The sequence below is a fragment of the Halichoerus grypus genome, chromosome 14 (genome assembly GCF_964656455.1).
Source record: "Halichoerus grypus chromosome 14, mHalGry1.hap1.1, whole genome shotgun sequence".
Taxonomy (NCBI): Eukaryota; Metazoa; Chordata; class Mammalia; order Carnivora; family Phocidae; genus Halichoerus; species Halichoerus grypus.
The window spans coordinates 57,595,909-57,613,752 of record NC_135725.1 but is presented as its reverse complement, the minus strand read 5'-3'; the positions used below and the strand labels follow the sequence as shown (position 1 = coordinate 57,613,752).

General features: G+C 40.9%; 1 protein-coding gene across 1 annotated transcript in view; it reads right to left on the bottom strand.

Moving 5' to 3' along the window:
- The window catches only part of UBAP1 (ubiquitin associated protein 1), a 59,451-nt gene extending 41,967 nt beyond the window's left edge, over positions 1–17,484 (bottom strand). The window contains exon 1 of the mRNA XM_078061394.1: positions 17,345–17,484. The gene's annotated coding sequence lies outside the window, so the exon portion shown is untranslated. The remainder of the gene's footprint in view (positions 1–17,344) is intronic.
- Positions 17,485–17,844: the final 360 nt, after the last annotated feature.

Here is a 17,844-nt window from a genome sequence, read left to right as displayed (position 1 = left end):
TCAATTCTTTAAATTGTGAATTAACACTGGGGGAAAAAATAATTTCAAGAAGTAACGAACCAAAAATGTCATCTCCTCCCCAACTCTCTCAAAAATCACATCACAACTCATGCCAGAATTTGAGAAAAGAGCACCCTGGACAGTTAAAAACATGAGTTCCAGCCTTAATTCTTCCATCAATTTGGGATGGTTTAGGGTCTGTCAAAACCTTTGGGGGAAAAAAAGAATTCAGACTGCTTCTGTAGAAACAGAAGCCTGGAGTAAATGATCTGACAACCTTTTCAGAATTAAGGATCTGGATATATTCTTTTATAACTATAGACTTCAGTGGCTTTTATGCTCTCATACATATAAGAAAAATACCACAAGACTTCCTTCATATTCTTAGTTATGAGAGCACATAAACACATGTAATCACTTGTTGAATCTATGATTCAGTAAGTATACACAGTCCACACCCACTTTTTTAAGAAGAGAATGCTTATTATTTAACACTAATAACCCTATTTCCCTCTACAAGTAGCCAATATGATATAAATGGTTAACTTGTATTTTATATAAAGAAGCTAAATATCACACCATGGGCTATGAATCTGACCTGAGAGAAATAATAACAAACATAAATTTTCTGTTCTTCCAGCAGTCTTCAGACTCAGTGGATTACATCATTCTGACTGTTGGAGTCATGTGAAATCTGAACGGTTTTTCCCATGGAAACAAAAAACTAACAGAGCCTTGTTCACCAAACTTGAGAACTCACCCCAAAGGGAACATTGTGCAGTATACCAGGAAACAAACAATATAAAGATGGCACAACTTCACAGAAGGAGATGATCCTCCTTCTGATCTATCATCAGAAGGTCAACAGTAACCTAATGGTACATCACAATGCCTACGTAACTCACCTCGCTTCAACACACACACATTTTATCATCTCACAGGGAGTACAGTATAATAAAATACTTAGAGACCACATTTACATAATTTATAACAATATACGTTGTTATAATTGCTCCATTTTATTATTGCTGTTGTTAATTTCTTACTGTGCCTAATTTATAAATTAAAATTGACCACACATGGGGCACCTGGTTGGCTCAGTCGGTAGAGCATGTGACTCTCGATCTCAAGGTTGTGAGTTCAAGCCCTATGTTGGGTGTAGAGATTAAAAATAAACTTTTAGGGGTGCCTGGGTGGCTCAGTCGGTTAAGCATCTACCTTTGGCTCAAGTCATGATCCCAGGATCCTGGGATCAAGCCCCGAGACAGGCTCCCTGCTCACAGGGACCCTGCTTCTCCCTCTCCTCCCTGCTCGTGTGCACCCTCTCTCTCTCAAATAAATAAATAAAATCTTTAAGAAAAGAAATAAATAAAATAAAATAAAATAAAATCTTTATGGCTACCAAGGTGGCTCAGTCAGTTAAGCAGCTGACTCAACTGATTTCGGGTCCGGTCATGATCTCAGGGTCGTGAGCTTGAATCCCACGTCGGGTTATGCATTGGCCATAGAGCCTGCTTAAGATTCTCTCTCTCCCTACCCCTCTGCTCCTCCCTCCACCCTCACACATACACACTCTCTCTCTCTCTCTCTCAAAAATAAATAAATAAATACACAAATAAAATCTTTTTAAAAATAAATAAAACTGATCATATATATACCTGTACAAGAAAAAATATAGTACAGAACTTCCTCAACTTGGGCGCCTGGGTGGCTCAGTTGGTTAGGCAACTGCCTTCGGCTCAGGTCATGATCCTGGAGTCCCTGGATCGAGTCCCGCATCGGGCTCCCTGCTCGGCAGGGAGTCTGCTTCTCCCTCTGACCCTCCCCCCTCTCATGTGCTTGCTCTCTCTCATTCTCTCTCTCTCAAATAAATAAATAAAAAATCTAAAAAAAAAAAAAAAAAAGAACTTCCTCAACTTATGATGGAGTGACATCTCAACCTATCGTAAACTGAAAAAAATCTTAAGTCAAAAACACATTTAATACACCTAACCTACTAAACACCATAGCTTAGCTTAACTTACCTTAAGTGTGCTCAGAACACTTACATTAGCTTACACATGGGCAAAATAATCTAACACAAAGTCTATTTTATAATAAAGTATTGAATAGCTCATGTAACTTATTGAATACTGTACTGAAAGTAAAAAACAGCTGTATGGGTACAAAATGGCTGTAAGAGTATCAGCTGTTTACCCTCATGATCACATGGCTAACTGAAGAGCTGTAGCTGGCTGCCACTGCCCAGCATCATAAGAGGTATCATACCATGTACAGCTAGCCTGGGAAAAGATCAAAATTCAAAATTCAAAGTATGGTTTCTACTGAATGCATATTGCTTTCACATCATAAAGTCAAAAAATTATAAATCGAACCATCCTAAGTTGGGGACCATCTGTATATATACTGTTCACTACTATCCAAGTTTCAGGCATCCACTGAGGATCTTAGAACATATGCTCTGTAGATAAGGGGGTACAATGTACACAACAGAACCTGGCTTCTCCATTTTACAACTGAAAAACCTTAATATGAAATGATTTATAATAAAAAGACACAAAAAGGACATAGGTCTTTTAATTAATCTTAGTTGCTTTATAAGTATCTACAAATAGGTATCTACCAAAACGGATTATAATTTATCTCTGATCAAAACTTAACATATTCTTCTTACCAATAAAAACAAAATTAATAGTATAAGAAGTTAAGTAGTACAATAGAGTGAATCTAAGAAGGGGTATTATAAGGATTAAATAAAATAATATACAAACAATAGTTACTCACCAGGTTTACTAACACCTCCTCACCTTCCTAAATCTTACATATTTTTTTAAGATTTTATTTGTTTATTTGGGAGAGAGAGCAAGAGAGAGAGAGCACAAGCAGGGTGAGGGGCAGAGGGAGAAGCAGGCTCTCCAATGAGCAGGGAGCCCGATCGGGACTCAATCCCAGGACGCTGGGATCATGACCTGAGCTGAAGGCAGACGCCTAACCAACTGAGCCACCCAGCTGCCCCCTAAATCTTATATTAGTAAGAGTAGTTCCACATTTCAATGGCTTGTACTTACCATAAGGAACAAAGAAAGGTGGTACCAGAAAACCATCACCTATAGTAAGAAACCCATATATTTTTATACTGACTTATGAGTCCCTGGCAGTCAAATAGAAAACCCTCTATAAAGGTTAAAGATTTAATTTCAGCATACTGGGGCGCCTGGGTGGCTCAGTTGGTTGAGCGTCTGCCTTTGGCTCAGGTCATGATTCTGGAGTTCCAGGATCAAGCCCCAAGTCGGGCTCCCTGCTCAGCGGGAAGCCTGCTTCCCCCTCTCCCACTCCCCCTGCTTGTGTTCCCTCTCACTATGTCTCTCTCTGTCAAATAAATAAATAAAATCTTTAAAAAAAAAAAAAAAAAGATTCTCTCTCTCAGGGGTGCCTGGGTGGCTCAGTCGGTTAAGCGTCCAACTCTTGATTTCAGCTCGGGTCAGGATCTCAGGGTCATGAGACAGAACCCCCCACAGGGCTCCATGCTGGGTGTGGAGGCTGCTTAAGATTCCCTCTCTCCCTCTCCTCTGCCCTCCCCTCAAAAAAGTAAAGTTCTCTCTCCCTCTCCCTTTGCTCCTACCCTCCACTTCTGCAATGCATGAGGGCTCGCTCTCTAAAAATAAATATTTTTTAAAAAGAAATAAACCAATTTCTTAAAAACCACAAACTGCCAAAGATCACTCAAGAAGAAAGAAATAGCCTCAACAGCCGTATATCTATTAAAGAAACTGAATTTGTAATTTATAACCTCATCATAAAGAAAACTCAGAACAGATTGCTTTGCTGGTGAAATCTTCCAAACACTCGAGGAAGAAATACTGAATACTTCCAGAATACTGAAGAGGAAGGAATACTTCCCAACTCATTCTATAAGAATTATAGAAACGTTACCTTGATACCAAAAGAGACAAAGATATTATGAGAAAATTACAGAATATCCCTCATGAACATAAATGCAGAAATTCTCAACAAAATTTTAGCAACTCAAATCCAACAACATATAAAAAGGATAATATATCACAATGAAGTGAGGTTTTTCCCAGAAATGCAAGATAGGTTAAATATATCTTTTTAAAAAATGTAATTACCATGTTAACAAACTACAAAAGAAAAACTATAGGATTATCTTAACAAACACAAGAAGAGCAAAACTGACAAAATCCAATACCCATTCCAAAAAGAACTTTCAGCAAAATAAGAATAGAAGGGAACTTCCTACAGTTAACATCATACCTACTGTTAAAAGACATTCCCCTTAAGTTCAAGAATAAGGCAAGGATGTCCACTTTCCTCACATTTATTTAGCATTCTATTAGAGGTTCTAGCCAGTGCAATAAGACAAGAAAAATAAGTAAAAGGCATCCAGATTGGAAAAAAACACATAAAACCTGTCCTTATTCACACACAACATGGTCTGTGGAAAATCTAGTAGAATTTACGAGAGTACTTATACAAAACTTATACAACAGTATTGGAGGCTGTAAGATCAATACAGAATAATCAATTGCATTTTTATATACTAGCAATGAACAATCAGAAATTAAAATTTTAGGGGTGCCTGGGCAGCTCAGTTGGTTAAGCATCGACTCTTGATTTTGGCTCAGGTCGTGATCTCAGGGTTGTGAGATCAAGCCCCACATCAGGCTCTACACTGGGCACAGAGCCTTCTTAAGATTCTCCCTCTCCCTCCCCCTCTACCTCTCTCCCCACTTGCACCCGCTCTCACTCTCTCTGTAAAAAAAAAAAGAAAAATTAAAAATTTAAAAATCACCATTTACAAAAGCACCAAAAATTATGAAACACTTAGGAATATATCTGACAAAAAAATGTACAAGACCTGCACAATGAAAATTACAAAACACTGCTGAGAAAAATGTAAGAACATCTTACTCTGCTGGGGCTCCTACAACAAAACACCACAGCCTAATTGGCTTATCAACACCAGAAATGTATTTCTCACAGTTCTAGAAGGCTGGGAAATCCAAGATCAAGGCACCAACAGAATCAGCATCCAGTTAGAGCCTGCTTCCTGGTTCACTGACTGTCTTTTCACTATAACTTAACATGTCTGTGAAAGGGGACAAGGGAGTTCTCTGGGGCCTCTTTTATAAGGACATTAATCCCAGTCATAATGGTTCCTCCATCATGACCTAATTACCTTCGAAAGGCCTGACCTCCAAATCCTATCACACCGGGGATAGATTTCAACATACAAATTTGGGAGAGACACAAACATTCAGTTATAGCAAAGACCTAAGTAAATGGAGAGATAAACCATGTTCATAGGTTGTAATACCCAATATTGTTAAGATGTCAATTCTCTCCAAATTAACCTACAGCTTCAATCTAATCCCAAACAAAACACTAACAGGACTTTTGTAGATATTCTGACAAGCTATTCTAAAATTCATACACAAATGAAAAGGACATAGACACCCAAAGCAACTTTGAAAAACTTCCTGATTTCAAAATGTATTATATAGCTATAGTATTCAAGAAGTGTGATGTAGGCATAAAGACAAATAGATTAACAGAACAGAATCCAAAAACAAACCCACATATACACAAAGTATTTTTAAAACACAAAAGCAATAAACAGAGAAAGGGTAATCATTTCAACAAACGGTACTGGAACAAATGGTATCTATATGCAAAAAAAATTTTTTTAAACCCACAAAATCCTCCATCCACACCTCACATTGTATACAGAAAAATTAACTCAAAATGGACCACAGACTTTATAAAATCTAAAACTATAAAACTTCTAGAAGACAATATCAAGAAAATCTTTCTGACCTTACGTTAGATAGTATTTTCTTAGATACTAACAACAAAAGCACAAACCATAAAAGAAAAAATAAAGTGGACTTCATCCAAACTTCTCCCAAAAAGACACTGTAAAGAGAATAAATAATAACCAGGGCTCCTGGGTGGCTCAGTCGGTTAAGCATCTGCCTTCAGCTCAGGTCATGATCCCAAAGTCCTGGGATCGAGTCCCACATTGGGCTCCCTGCTCAGCAGGGAGCCTGCTTCTCCCCCTGCCCCTCCCCCTGCTCATGCTTTCTCTCTCTCAAATAAATAAAATCTTTTTTTTTTTTTTTTAAAGATTTTATTTATTTATTTGAGAGAGAGAGAGAATGAGAGAACACATGAGAGGGGGGAGGGTCAGAGGGAGAAGCAGACTCCCTGCCGAGCAGGGAGCCCGATGCGGGACTCGATCCAGGGACTCCAGGATCATGACCTGAGCCGAAGGCAGTCGCTTAACCAACTGAGCCACCCAGGCGCCCTCAAATAAATAAAATCTTTAAAAAAAAAGAATAACCAAATGTATGAAATATATTTTAAAATTAACTGTTTATAAGCACAGAGAAAAGAGTGAAAAGAGAACACACAGTAACGCAGGTAAGTTTTAGACTAAGAAAAATCAGAGACTGAGGGGCGCCTGGGTGGCTCAGTCGTTAAGCGTCTGCCTTCGGCTCAGGTCATGATCCCAGCATCCTGGGATCGAGCCCCACGTTGGGCTCCCTGCTCTGTGGGAGGCTTGCTTCTCCTTCTCCCACTCCCCCTGCTTGTGTTCCCTCTCTGTGTCTCTCTCTGTCAAACAAACAAACAAACAAATAAATAAATAAATAAGAAAAATCGGAGACTGAGTCACTGTTCTGCCACTTATTAGCTGTGTACCCCTTGAACAAGTTAACATAACTGAACTTCAGGTACCCAACCTGTAAAATAGAGATAATAATAAGAACTATCTCATATGATTATTTTAAAGATTAAACAAGATAATGAATATAAAGTACTTAGAACAATCCCCATACATGGTATGTTTTCAATAAATGTTAGTTATGCAAATTTTTTAAAATATTTTTTTATTTATTCATTTGAGACACAGAGATAGAGAGAGAGAGCATGAGCAGGGGAAAAGGTAGAGGGAGAGGGAGAAGCAGGCTCCCCCCCAACCCAGGAGCCCGATGTGGGGCTCGATCCCAGAACACTGGGATCATGACCTGAGCCAAAGGCAGATGCTTAACCATCTGAGCCACCCAGGCACCCCAATTATGCAAATATTTTATACAAGTATTATAATAGTGGGTATTTCAAATGGTGGGTTACAAGCAAGTTTTACTTTTCCTTTTTACTTATCTCCATGTTCCGAGTTTCCAAAGTAACTATATATTATATATTCCAAATAATAAAACTTAACTTTTTCTTTTTTTCTTTTTTTTTTTTTTAAGATTTTATTTATTTGACAGAGAGAGACATAGCGAGAGAGGGAACACAAGCAGGGGGAGTGGCAGAGGGAGAAGCAGGCTTCCCGCCGAGCAGGGAGCCCGATGCGGGGTTCGATCCCAGGACCCCGGGATCATGACCCGAGCTGAAGGCAGCCGCTAAACGACTGAGCCACCCAGGTGCCCAAAACTTAACTTTTTAAATCCCTAAATGATTACAAGTTGAAACAAATAAACCTAACTGTACATAAAATTGATTACTACACAGAAAATTATTTCAAGTGACTTCAGAACTCAGTATTCTAACTGCAGAGCAGTGTAGTATGTTCCAAAAACATGAAGAATTATACAGATTTTATTTTTTTTGTTAGCAATAATATCAGTATTACCATTTTAAAACAATTTTATGTGTATACCCAATATAGTAAGTAATTATGTTTATATTGTAAGGAACCTAGACTTTTTATGTAAGAGAGAAAAAAAGGCTCAGTTGGTTAAGCGACTGCCTTCGGCTCAGGTCATGATCCCAGGGTCCTGGGATCGAGTCCCGCATCGAGCTCCCTGCTCGGCCGGAAGCCTGCTTCTCCCTCTCCCACTCCCCCCGCTTGTGTTCCCTCTTTCGCTGTCTCTCTCTCTCTGTCAATTAAATAAATAAATAAAATCTTAAAAAAAAAAAAGACAAGTATAATATTAAAAAAATAAAAACCCTAGTTTTTTTTTATTTTTTTTAATGTTTTATTTATTTATTCATGAGAGTTTCTTTTTTTAAAGATTTTATTTATTTGACAGAGAGAGACACGGCAAGAGAGGGAACACAAGAAGGGGGAGTGACAGAGGGAGAAGCAGGCTTCCGGCGGAGTAGGGAGCCCCATGCGGGGCTCTATCCCAGGACCCCGGGATCACGACCTGAGCTGAAGGCAGACGCGACTGAGCCACCCAGGCGCCCCAACCCTATAGTTCTTAAATCTGAATTATAAAAATCAATATGAACTTGGGGTGCCTGGGTGGCTCAGTCGTTAAGCGTCTGCCTTTGGCTCAGGTTGTGGTCCCGGGGTCCTGGGATCGAGCCCCCCATCGGGCTCCCTGCTCCGCGGGAAGCCTGCTTCTCCCTCTCCCACTCCCCCTGCTTGTGTTCCCTCTCCCACCATGTCTCTCTCTGTCAAATAAAAAAATCAATATGAACTTGTGATTTTTAAAAAAATGTTTGTAGGGGTACCTGGCTGGCTCAGTTGGTAGAGCATGCAACTCCTAATCTCAGGGTCATGAATTCAAACCCCATATTGTACATGAAGCCTACTTAAAAATATAAAAAATAAAAAATTTTTTAAAGATTTTATTTACTGGGACACCTGCGTGGCTCAGTCAGTTGAGCCTCTTTCTTTGGCCTAGGTCATGATCCCAGGGTCCTGGGATCGAGTCCTGCCTGGGGCTCCTTGCTCATCGAGAGCCTGCTTTTCCCTCTGCCTGCTGCCCCCCCTGCTTGTGCATACACGCTCTTTCTCTCTCTGACAAATAAAATCTATAAAAAATAAAAAAGATTTTATTTATTTATTTGGCAGAGAGAAAGCGCGCACAAGCAGGGGGAGCAACAGGGAGAGGGAAAAGCAGGCTCCCCACTGAGCAGATAGCCTGACGTGGGGCTCAATTCCAGGACCCTAGTATCATGACTAAGCCAAAGGCAGACTCTTAACCAACTGAGCCACCCAGGCACCCCAATAATAAAAATATTTTTTCAAGATCTATTTATTGAGAGAGAGAGAGAGAGTGCACGAGTGGGGGTGGGGGAGGAGAGGGGAAGCAGAATCCTGGCTGAGCAGGGAGCTCGATGCAGAGCTCGATGCAGGGCTCGATCCCATGACCCTGAGATCATGACCTTAGCCAAAGTCAGACTTTCAACCGAATGAGCCACCCAGGCGTCCCAAAAATAAAATTTTTTAAAAATTTTTAAATAAATAAAAATGTTTGTAGAAGCAAGGACACTATTAATGAGCATCCCTGGCACCCACATTTTGAGCTCTCAATATTAGTTCTACATTAATTCTTGAAGAAATGGTCGTTTTCAGATGTACAGAAGAATTTATAAGATTAACCTGGGCCATCTGTTGTGTATGAAAGAAGCCTTTCAAAGATTTATAGTTCATGGGGCACCTGGCTGGCTCAGTTGGAAGAGCATATGATTCTTATCTTAGGGCTGTGAGTTCCAAGCCCATGCTGGGTGTAAAGATGACTTAAATAAAACTTAAAAAAAAAAAAAAAGGATTTTTAGTTCATGCCAAATAGCTACCAACCTGAAATGGCTCTCACTGATCAAAAATGAAACAACTTGTGCATAAAAAAGAATGACTACAGGTAGAACCTGCAGCTCTTAATCTCCGGGTTGTAGGTTCAAGCCCTACATTGGGTGTAGAGATTACTTAAAAATAAAATCTTTAAAAAAAGACTATAATTACTCAAACACATGATACAAATTCACAAGTTTATGACAATACTCAAAGAAAAGATCCTTAGAAAACCAACAGTTGGGGCGCCTGGGTGGTCCAGTCAGTTGGGCATCTGCCTTCAGCTCAGGTCATCATCTCGGGGTCCTGGGATCAAGCCCCATTGTCAGGCTCCCTGCTCAGCGGGAAGTCTGCTTTTCCCTCACCCTTTGCCCCTCCCCCCCACTCATGTGCACTCTCTCCCAAATAAAAAAAATCTTTAAAGAAAACCAAAGGTCAAAAAAAGGGGGGCTCAGTCAGTTAAGTGTCCAACTCTTGATCTCAGCTCAGGTCTTGATCTCACAGTTGTTGAATTCAAGCCCCACATTGAGCTCCACACTAGGTATGGATACTTAAAAAAAAAGAAAAAACCCAAAATAGCCTGTTACCGTAAGAGAAGACTGTTACACTAACTCTTTACTTGAAATTGGTTAATTAAAAGAATGAAGCATTCATCCTCCTTTCTATTTTTTTTTTATTTTTACTGTTTTTTAATTCCAGTATAGCTAACATGGTGTTAAAGCAGCTTCAGATATACAATACAGTGATACAACAATTCTATACATTACGCAGTGCTCATCATGGTAAGTGTACTCATCCACCCTTTTCAACAGACTATACTTCAGCGTAAGCCTGCTGCCAAGGGAAAGTTCTTTAGAGAAGAATAGTACTCAAAAACATAAATATAACAGAAATAGTATGATGATACAATTTCACTTTTTTTAAATTTATTTATTTGAGAGAGTGGGCGAGAGAGAGAGAGAGAGAGAGAGAGAAAGACAGTGTGCACACACAAGCGAAGGGAGGGGAAGAGGGAAAGGGAGAAGGAGACTCCCCCCTGAGCAGACCCCCTGGGTCTCCCTCTGCCCTTCCTCCTGGCTTGTGCTTGCTCTCTTTCTGTCTTCTCTCTCTCTCTCCAGTATATAAATAAAATCTTTTTAAAAAGAGTCATTTTACAAGCGATTTGTGCCATTCACAGTTCAAATAAGGTCCGTATTTATCACTTATTTGGCTTTCATGTCTAAGGCTTTTTTGTTATATGATAATTACCCCCTTTTCATATGATTGATTCATTGGAGAAACCAGGGCATTTGTCCTGTAGGTATCCTATATCCAGTATCTGTGCATTCTTGTGTTCGTTTTTTTTTTAAAGATTTTATTTATTTATTTGACAGAGAGAGACACAGCGAGAGAGAGGGAACACAAGCAGGGTGAGTGGGAGAGGAAGAAGCAGGCTTCCCACTGAGCAGGGAGCCTGATGTGGGGCCCGATCCCAGGACCCTGGGATCATGACCTGAGCCGAAGGCAGAAGCTTAACGACTGAGCCGCCTAGGCGCCCCATTTACTTTTCTATTTTTGTAAACTAACGGTTACAAGCTTGATTTATTTTTTCTTTTTACAATTAATTTTTTTTTCAGCTCTCTTGCGGTATATTTGATAAAATTTGAAAAAAAAAACATATTTAAAGTGTATACCAAAGTCTTTAAAATTTTAAAATTATTGTTTCATATTGTTCATTGGGTTATGGGTATTTGGGCAATATTTTCTTTTCTTTCCTTTTTTTTTTTTTTTTAAAGATTTTATCAGAGAGAGAGAGAGGGAGCACAAGCAGGGGGAGGGGCAGAGGGAGAGGGAGAAGCGACTCCCCGCTGAGCAGAGAGCCCGACGTGGGGCTCGATCCCAGGACCCTGAGGTCATGACCTGAGCCAAAGGCAGATACTTAACCAACTAAGTCACCCAGGTGCCCCAACACTTTTCTTTTTTTAAGATTTATTTATTTGAGAGAGAGTGTAAGAGCACGAGTGGGAGGGGTAGAGGGAGAGGGAGAGAGAATCTCAAGAAGACTCTGAGCTGAGCACAGAGCTTGACTGGGGGCTTGACCTGATGACCCTGAGATCACAATCTGAGCCAAAACCAATAGTTGGACACTTAACCAACTGCACCACCCAACCATCCCTAAAGTGACACTTTTAAGACAATAAGAGAAATTTTAATATGGATGGCATTAGATTATAAAGGAATTACTAATAATTATTAGATGTGATAATAGCATGGTAGTTATGTTTTTAAAAGAAGTCCTTATCAGAGGTTCATAATAATGTATTTACAGGAAAGTTGGGATTTGCTTTAAAATACTTTAGGCCCCGGGGCACCTAGCTGGTTCAGTCAGTAGAGCATGTGACTCCTGATATCAGGATCATGAGTTTGAGCCCCATATTGGGGGTAGAGATTACTTAAAACAATAAAAAAAACTTGGGGCACCTGGGTGGCTCAGTCGGTTAAGCATTCAACTTGATTTCAGCTCAGGTCATGATCTCGGGATCTTGTGATCAAGCCCCACATCAGGCTCCGCACTCAGGAGTTTGCTTGGAATTCTCTCTCTCCCTCTCCCACTCCCCACCCCCCGCACTCTCTTTCTCTCTAAAATAAATAAATAAATCTCAAATAAGTAAAAACAACAACAAAAAAGGGCACCTGGGTGGCTCAGTCATTGGGTGTCTGCCTTCGGCTCGGGTCATGATCCCGGGGTCCTGGAATCGAGTCCCACATCGGGCTCCCTGCTTGGCGGGAAGCCTGCTTCTCCCTCTCCCACTCCCCCTGCTTGTGTTCCTGCTCTCGCTATCTGTCAAATAATAAATAAAATCTAAAAAAAAAAAATGCATGCCTAGCAGAGAAGGGTTTCCTAAATGATACAAAAAGCACAACCATAAAAAACTGAAAATTTCAATTCATTAAAATTATGAACTTTTCGGGGCACCTTGGCGGCTCAGTCGGTTAAGCGTCTGCCTTCAGCTCAGGTCATGATCTCAGGGGCCTGGGATGGGGCCCCAAGTCAGGCTCCTTGATCAGCAGGGAGCCTGCTTCTCCCTCTCCCTCGGCCTACTGCTCCCCCTGCTTTTGCGCATACACGCGTTCCCTCTTTGTCAAATAAATAAATAAAAGCTTTAAAAAAAAGTCTTAAAAGTCAATCAGAAAAAGAGAAACAACTCAAAATAGGCAAAGAACTTGAATATACACTTCACCGACAAAGCACAAATAATGAACATATGAAAAGATGCTCAACTTAAGGAAATGCTAATAAAAACAAGACAATAAACACATCCTGATACCAAGAGTCACTCGTTTCAAGTCTACTAGGTTAGAAAAAATATTAAAAGTCTGACAATATCAAGTGTTGTGGAGGAAGTGAGGCAACCAAAACATACTGCTGGCTCTTGACTCAGTAACCACAAGATTCACAATTACCATGAGCCAATTCACACTGACTCAACCACTAGAAGGGTTTGGTAAGCAATTAAGCAACCGATAATGACCAATCCAGAATTATGAGAACACATGCAGACTACTGCCAAACACAAATTTTGGCCCTTAATGAACTGAATCCTACCTGACTCAGCAATACAAATAAGAAAACTTTAGTCTCTTATCCAGTTTATCCAGTTTATTTTGTTAAGTACAAAATATTCAGGTATTCATTTCTTCCTAGAATACTAATGACATCTTAAAGACTATAATTTTAATGAACTATTTATCATTCCAGTTACACTACTATTCCAAAAAGAACAGGTAGTTTTAAATGGCATTATTTTAAAAAATAGTGGTTATACTTTAAATTTACTTGATAGGAACTGGAATGATCTTGTGACTGCCTAAGAGGGACAAAGATGTAACAGGTAAGTTTGGGCACTGAAGTATAACAAATTCAAGTCCAAATTCAGACTCTACCATTTTATCTCTGTAACGCTAAATGACTCAAATTCACTGATCCTCAATTTCCTCAACAGCTAAAAAGCATGTGTATCACAACCTGCCTACCTAATCACATTGCAAAGATTAAGAGATTATGTAAAGTGCTCAACAATGCCTACCTCATTAGCTTTTGCCCAGTTAGCACCCTTCCCTTTGTAAATCTTGCTCCTCTCACCTAAAATTTTTAAAGCCTAAAATTACAACTCTCAATTCATAGGAAAATATCACTCTTAATTCCAATTATTTCTAGTATTACAAAATTGTGCAGTACAGGTTAGAAGAGAAATACCTGCTTACTTCTTCCTCTAACCGAAAGGCTTTCCTAAATTACTAGATTCTGGAAAAGACAACAGATTTTCACTTATCTTCGTGACACAGAAGCAGGGATGCCCAAGCTATGCTAAAATCTAAACCCAGTTGATTTCTAAGATTCAGGGTTTTTTTTTATCCTAAGAAAAACCCTTTTTTTTAAAGAGGGGTTGGGGGGAGGGAGAGAGAGAATCTTAAGCAGGCTCCACGCCCAACAAGGAGCCCCATGCAGGGCTCAATCTCACAACCCTGAGATCATGACCTAAGCTGAAATCAAGAGTCGCTGCCTACCCGAATGAGCCACCCAGGCACCCAGAAAAAGCTATTTCATATTTAAAGTACTACATACTAACTTTTGCATTTCTTAAAAAGCCTGTCTAAAGAAAATTACCTGATTAATGAATTGATGGTACTGGGTTTTTTTTTTTGTTTTTTGTTTTCCTAAAGATTTTATTTATTTATCTGACAGAGAGAGGCACAGCGAGAGAGGGAACACAAGCAGGGGGAGTAGGAGAGGGAGAAACAGATTTCCCACTGAGCCGGGAGCCCGATGTGGGACTTGATCCCAGGACTATGGGATCATGACCTAAGCCAAAGGCAGACGCTTAACGACTGAGCCACCTAGGCGCCCCGGTACTGGGTTTTTTTTGGGGGGGGGTGCGGGTTGGTTTGCTTGTGGGAAAAAAGTTTACACTTCAAATAATCTCCATGTTGGGGCACCTGGGTGGCTCAGTTGTTAAGCCTCTGTCTTCGGCTCAGGTCATGATCCCAGGATCCTGGGATCAAGCCCCACATCGGGCTTCCTGCTCAGCCAGGAGCCTGCTTCTCCCTCACCCGCTCCCCTTGCTTGTGTTCCCTTTCTAGCTGTCTCTCTCTCTCTGTCAAATAAATAAATAAAATCTTTAAAAAAAAAAAAAATCTCCATGTTAAAAACCTCAAAACAGGAGAGCCCAAGTGGCTCAGTCATTAGGCGAAGACTCTTGATCTCGGGTCATGAATTCAAGCCCACACTGAGCGTAGAGTTTACTTTAAAAACAAAACAAAACAAAAACCCTCAGAACATTCAACAATTTAATTAGAGATCAGGAAAAATGTAATACTGGCATATATACTCTGGGGTAATGAAAATACATTTGTAATGCTGAAAATACTCAGAGAATTTTAGTCACTGAATTAAACTTCAAGAACTCTGGGGCACCTGGGTGTCCCAGTCGTTAAGCGTCTGCCTTTGGCTCAGGTCATGATCCCAGGGTCCTGGGATAGAGCCCCGCGACGAGCTCCCTGCTGCGCGGGAGGCCTGCTTCTCCCTCTCCCACGCCCCCCCCACCCCACCCCGCTTCTGTTCCTTCTCTCTGTGTGTCTCTCTCTGTCAAATAAATACATAAAATCTTAAAAAAATAAATAAATTTCAAGAATCCTCATTTTAAGTACCTTACCATATTCAAGATAAAAAAGAAAAGACGCACAAGATAAAGTGACATTTGCCAGTCTAAGAAATGTGAACTACCAACCATTGATAAGAACTGTTTACAGACCTAATATTATCACATCAGGATACTGTTACTGTCGTCTTCAAAATCAAAATCAAAAAATCTTGGGGCACCTGGGTGGCTCAGTCGTTAAGCGTCTGACTTCAGCTCAGGTCATGATCCCAGGGTCCTGGGATCGAGTCCCACATCAGGCTCTCTGCTCCGCGGGAAGCCTGCTTCTCCCTCTCCCACTCCCCCTGCTTGTGTTCCTGCTCTCGCTATGTCTTTATCTGTCAAATAAATAAATAAAATCTTTAAAAAAAAAAAAAATCAAAATCTTTCAGGGGCGTCTAGCTGGCTTAGTCGGAACAGCATGCAATTCTTAATCTTGGGGTTGAGTTCAAGCCCCATATTGCATGTAGAGATTACTTAAAAATTTTTAAATTATTTTAATAAAAATAATTTTAAAAATAAAAAATCTTTCAAATACACATAAAATACATCATGATGAAGTAATGGGTCAAAGAAAAATTCAGGAACTTTTTTTTTTTAAGATTTTATTTATTTATTTGACAGAAACAGACACGGCGAGAGAGGGAACACAAGCAAGGGGAAAGGGAGAGGGAAAAGCAGGCTTCCCGCTGAGCAGGGAGCCCGATGCGGGGCACCTGAGCCAAAGGCAGACGCTTAATGACTGAGCCACCCAGGTGCCCCAAAATTCAGGAACTTCTTATATCCACACAGTTTAATTTTCTTCCACTGTCATCATTTCTAAAGTAACACTTTTTCTTCCAATGAGGTCATAGCAAGTTAGTAAGTTATTTGCTGTGCAGTGATAGAGAAACATTAATTTTCCCATTTCCATAATTAGAATGACTCTTAATGCAATGCACAGTAAGCATTAAATGTTGAATAAATAACAGAAAAACTGAACAGAACTGATTAGAAATAAAAATCTAATTTATAAAATTCCACTCAGTAGGTTAATGCAGAAAATGTAATTCTGTTAGACTCTGAATATTTATAATACATAAACTTTCATTTTAACTAGTATGGGACATTAACTAGAAAGAACTAGCTATCGCTAAAGACTAAGTGCCCTGTCTTTCCCCCAATCAAATGTGACAAAATTCCAAAGAGAAAGATCCATCATGTCTATCCAATTTCTCAAATGCTAATAAATACAACTGAGGAAAGAGAGAAAACACTAATAAGTGGGATTAGAACACAAAGCTATAAACACAGTTATTTAATAGTTAACTAAATTATCAAATCTCGTTTTCTAACACTCTACGGTGTTTAAAAACTCAAATTTTTATTTCAGCTTAATATAAAATGTATTTTCATTTTCAAGAGGCTAGTCTGGAGACAAGTACGTGTGGAGACAACCAAAGGTCAGAGATCCCTGATAGAGATCAAATAAATGAAAAGTAACTTGATGTTCCACAATAAAGATTTGGGACTGTTTCCGAGGCCCAGGTGGACTGTATAGGTAAGTCTCCACCCAAGAAATAAAAGAGGCAAGATAAACATACTGGAGAAGGCCAGACAACGTCAAAGATGTCCCCAAAGACCCCTCACCCTGCTCTGGTTTCCTCCCTTTCTCCCTAATCTCAACGCCTCAGGGAGAAGTAAATCTGCATCTCACTTCCCCAACTCACCCTCAACTCCCAATCACTCGTCTTCTTTACTAAAACCTGGGTCCTCCTCCCCGACATCCTCTAATTCCCATCGAGCTCTCACTCCAGTCAGATACACATCTACTGCGCCTGTCTTCCGGTAAGGTATTAGTCCCCTTAATCCGAACTCATTTTTCCGCATCCCATCTGCCTTCCGCCCCTTCAACTCTGGTCCCCTCACTCCGACCTCTCTCCCATAATCCTCCCCAAGTCACGGATCTCTGGCCCCTTCTCCCTCCTACCCCCTCAACTATAGCTCCTTTCTTCCCGCTCGGCCTCCAACCTCTTCCCAGGGAATCCTCCCGCATCCGTCTCCCGGTACCGGTCCCCTCCCCCCAACTCCGCCCCTCTCCCCCCCCCCCACTTCTCCCAGCTGGAGGCCCCCTCACCTGAACGCCGCTTCCGCTGCCGTCCCAGAAGCCGAAACGTGCTGGCGCCGGATGGCCTCCCAGCCTCGGTCACCGCTGAGCTCCTGACGGCCCCTAGGGAAGGCGAACGCCACCACCTCCAACTCTGCCCGCTCCGGGCCAGGCCGTCACCGTACCCACTGCCAGTACCACAGCCGCCATGTTGAAGTTCTACTTCCCTCCTCCTTCCCCTCACCACTCCGCCCCTTTGGGCGTCTGACGTCATGGCGCCGCGCTCCACCCTCCCTGGGCCAATGGGAGGAGCCGGCGGTGACGTAACTAATCTCTCTTCTACTGCCCAACAACTCTAGATGCCTGGACAGCTGCAATTGGAGTGGGTGGACCCTGCTGACCCGAAGGAAGAAAGGGAAGGGTGAGGGTCACTAAAAGGGTAAGGCGTTGAGGCTGGTGAAGCGGCCCAGGCGAGAATCAGAGAGGTTCGAATCGCGAAGGGACGCACAAAGACTTACTAATGAGACCTA